Source organism: Erpetoichthys calabaricus, chromosome 6, assembly GCF_900747795.2.
Source record: "Erpetoichthys calabaricus chromosome 6, fErpCal1.3, whole genome shotgun sequence".
In the NCBI taxonomy this organism is placed as follows: domain Eukaryota; kingdom Metazoa; phylum Chordata; class Cladistia; order Polypteriformes; family Polypteridae; genus Erpetoichthys; species Erpetoichthys calabaricus.
The window spans coordinates 136,236,077-136,240,863 of NC_041399.2; positions in this window are offsets into that span (position 1 = coordinate 136,236,077).

Consider the following 4,787-nt stretch of genomic DNA (forward strand, 5'->3'; position numbering starts at 1 on the left):
AGTAATTGAATGGTGATATTGCATTCTTTTATATGTTGGTTGAAGATACAGTAAACAGAGCTCATGAGTTTATATCATGATATGTTTACATTTTAAAAAATAATCTTTAAACAGTAATTTAATTGAATTGTATGATATATTAGGCTTGTCAGTTTATTTCAATTAAATTCATTTATATGGTTTATTGTTTATAGGTCTGCATTGTAAGATAATGATTGTATAGTCATTATCACTTAACCTTAGCTATTTACCTATTTAGAAATTTGCTTGTACTGCTGCTCAGTGTTGATTTTTCACTTATTTGACAATGATTTGTTTTCTGAAATAACCCACCTCAAACTTGACATTCCTAATTGTCAAAGTGCAATTTTGCACCAAGCCCTTCCAAATCTTGTTCCAACAAGTCTTTGCTTGTTCCCCATGTCCACAGACTTCTATGTACTGATCTGACAGTGACAAATCCACTCAAAGCATCTTTTGATTATTTGCCAATATGGTCTAATAAACGCACAGACATCCTGCACTCTAAACAATTTGAATCTGGAATACTTTACCTATAGAAAGTTGTCAGGCAAATACTGTGGAACATTAAAATAAAAACTGCTAAATAACATTGTTTTCATTTTGATTTTTTTGTTGCTACATTTCAGTTGTATTCCTAATAGACTATATTTGTATAGAATTATCAAAATTCATCAGGGATCCATAATCTATACTAATCCCCACTATTCTCTGCTGTTTTTTCTGGTTCTTCCGTGATGGCAATCTGCACGACTACCACCTAATCTAGGCACCATGCAGCCCCCTGGGATGATTGAATGAAGGTGGGAGTCATCTGTCCATGAGACCAAACTTCATCAATCCTATCATGTGAAATATGAAAACAAAGAGGACTGATTTAGGAACAATTATGTTAGGTAAAATGTCCAATGGAGCGGGTTGGAAAATGGATGGATGGAAAATGTCCAATGGTGGGTGACTGGTCTTTTGACCATGGAACCCCTGCAGGTTTCTAACTGGAGTTGTTTTTTTTTGTTTTTTTCTGTCCTCCCAGCCATCTGACCTTACTTTGTTTTGTTGTTACTTATTCTAGTAAAATATAGACTCAAATGCACATAATATCCATCCACCCATTTTCCAACCTGCTGAATCTGAACACAGGGTCATGGGGGCCTGCTGGTGCCAATCAAGCCAACACAGTGTGCAAAGCAGGAACCAATCCCTGGGCAGGACACCAACCCACCGCAGGACAATTTAGGATTGCCATTGCACCTAACCTGCATGTCTTTGGACTGTAGGAGGAAACCAGAGCACCCAGAGGAAACCCACGCAGACACGGGGAGAACATGCAAACTCCACGCAGGGAGGACCCGGGAAGTGAACCCGGGTCTCCTTACTGCGAGGCAGCAGAGCTACCACTGCGCCACCGTGCCCATAATATTGACTTTTTAATTTGTTTTTACCATGTACAACCTTTCATTAATATTGCTCCAGGATCATCATTGGCATATCAACTTTGTGCTTATGTTTGTACACACCCATTCTGTATCAACCCTCTTTCTAACCAAATTTAGGCACTCACCTGTTCAATTTTCATTGCCTTGACTAATGTATAGGCACAAATGCAAATGCAGCTATGGATCAACTTATTGACAGGTTCTTCCTCCCTTCCAAATGTGCCTTTCTTACTCGGTGTGCTCTACTGTCAAGATTCCAGTCTGGTAGATAGCTTTTCTATTTTAACTCCATCTGCTAGAGAATACTCATTTTTCTCTCCACATCATAAATCATAGTTACAAATTAATTATTTATGTATTTCTTGAGCTTTGTTCCCACTTATCCCAGATTCCCATCATCTGGCCTCCCCAATCTCAGGACATCAGAGGATTCTCCTTAAATGTCTTCATCGTAATTTGTAAACCCTTGCCAGCAGATAGAGATTCAATACATCATTTATAAGTAATAAAAAATTCTGAGAGCAGTATCTTCTGATTAAAGGAATCCAGTTTGGAGCTGGTTATACTCTTTAATTCTTCCAGTTTGTTTTTCCAATGAGTCTTATAAACTCTGTGCAAATTTGAATCTTAGGATCACCAAACTTTGTCTTGGGTCAATTATAGATAGATAGATAGATAGATAGATAGATAGATAGATAGATAGATAGATAGATAGATAGATAGATAGATAGATAGATAGATAGATAGATAGATAGATAGATAGATAGATAGATAGATAGATAGATTAATGAAGACAAGAAAGGATGGAAAAGATCGTGGTCACTGTGATGCAACCCGTATAACTGGCAGATCACTCACTCTGGAGGACAGAAAGAGATGGGTTCAGGCAGTCTGGAAGCAGAAGTGATGTCATTATGGATGTGAATATCAATCACTGCTCCTGCAGATGGAGGAAGCAAAAAGGCATTCGGCAACAGTGTCAACCCATGGTTGAGCTTATAATTATATGCCCTGAAATTGTCTTCCAAGCACATGTGTGTGACAACAGATATATAGTACTTTATTTGTCTCAAGATAGAAATTATGTTTTTTTATAGAAGCTCAAATAATATTAAACAAGTAATGAAGGAACTCAAATACACACAAAAAATTACAAAAAGCAGAAGAAAAATTTTTGACTTGGCTGATGATAAAGAGCAGTCACTATGAGGCATTTATAAGATGTATTACCTTAGGTATGAAGGAGTGTTTCTTGATGTGGTTCTGCTGAATAATTTATTGTCAGGAAGTACTCAGTGATAGTGTGTCAAACAGAGGATGTACAGAATTTTTCATAATGGCCGTCAATTTTTTTTTCTATTTTCTCTTTCGCTTTTACCTCCAGCAGATTAAGAGTGCATTAACTTGTTTATTCAGTGAGCCTGTCTTGAAGTGATGTTACCAGCAAGGCACTCCCCGGTTGTCAATGATGTGGACCCCAAAGTACTTGTAGAAGTGTACCACCTCCACATCCAATTCTTAAATAGTGACCAAGCATAGAGGATCGTTAGTGTGGTAAAGGTCATTAACCATTAAATGATGTTTCCTGATGCTTAGGTGCATGTAGCTGCGTTTACCCGAAATTACCAAAGTTCATCAGTTCCAGCTTGTAAATGGGATTCAGCAAAAGCCTGGCACATCAAAATTATTCCACAGAGAAAATATCTTCATTTTTAAAAGCTTTAGTAAAAATTCAAGGCAAGACTGTTCACACAAAAAAGAGAAAATTGAAATTGCAAAAATTTAAAAAGTTCTAATTGTTACAAAATCACTTCTTAACGCTTCTGAACCATTTCAAAATGGTCAGAAAACTATCTGCCTATGCTGAAAATGGGTCTTTTAAGTCCCTGTGAACTGGGACCTATTCTAAACAACAACTGACTCAATTATCAAACTGTATCTTAATTATAGCAAGAAAGTTCTATCTCTTATTAGCTTATAGTGTGTAAAAGGCTATACCGTTATCTATGGCTATGACTAAGCAAACACTAATATGAATTAACTTACAGCATTACTTTCTAAGATTGGCTCTTACAGTGCAAACAATTCTCTCTAATTCCAACTGACTTCTATACTCTTTCTCACCCCCCACTATCAATGCACCTGATTAATGCAGAATCATCTGGAAATGACACCCTTCTTAACCAACAACATTTTTCCTGTTCCTTTATTTTGTAAAATACCAACAATTTTCTTCTATACCCAACCTAGATGCTCTCTCGTTTCATTTATGAGATGTGTTGAAACACTGTGCCATCTCTAACAAAGAACCTACATCAATTTAACCTCATACGCCTGGTCCAATATGTATAAAATATTCTGCTATCATTTTTTATTTTTCAAAATTAGAAACATAGAGCTGTCTTCCTAAACAGCTGTGGTATCTCACTACTGTCATTTGAAGGAAATGTTCTGGCAAGAATCTTGCTGATTCATAACAATACAGAAAGTCAGTGTGGTTTCAGGAAAGGAAAAAGAACTCTGGCATGAATTTTGTGATGAGCCATCTAGGGGGAAAGGCATAGGACTGGAATAAAACTATCTCAATTGCTTTTTCCTTAAATTAAGAGCAGACCAGCAGATATTGCAGAACATCCGATACACGCCCACACATCCTTTTACCCAGAATAAGGCCAAGCATTCCAAAATATACACAAATGTGCATTTATAATATAAATGGAAAGCACAAGGGAATTAATCGTGGAGGTAGAGTGCAATGACTGCATTTTTTTAATTGAAAACAATAACTACCTTTCTCTGGCTCTCTAGAAAGCTACAGAACCCTTGTCTGTCAGGTGTGGTTTGTCCACTTGCCCATCACAGTACTACATGAAGAAATTCTCTTTTTCACTTTCTGTTTTTCTTTCTCTCTCTCTAGACGATATCAGATACCCCTGTGTCCTTGCAATGCATCTCCAGTTGCCAGACATTTCCTGTAGATTCCTTGCTCTGGGAAATATGCAACAAGGGTAAAAACATTCCCTATTAGATACTCTTTGTAGTTCAAGGTTTTATTTGAGATAGTGAACTTTATGTTATAACCACATGATACCACCTAGACCCTAAATATCAGTAATTGTTTTTTTCTTAAAATCAGCTAAAACTGAGAAAAGTAATCATGGGCAGTATCCATGCAAAGCTTTGGCCAAAAATGATTAAAACAAAAGGGCCATAAGTATAGCTGAAGCCACATTGTGACATTTGCCACCTACTGACACGAGGATTCCTTTGATTCTACTGTCTATATGCCTCTTGAGGTTGTTTATGGTCTGTGTCCCTGGAATAATTTTC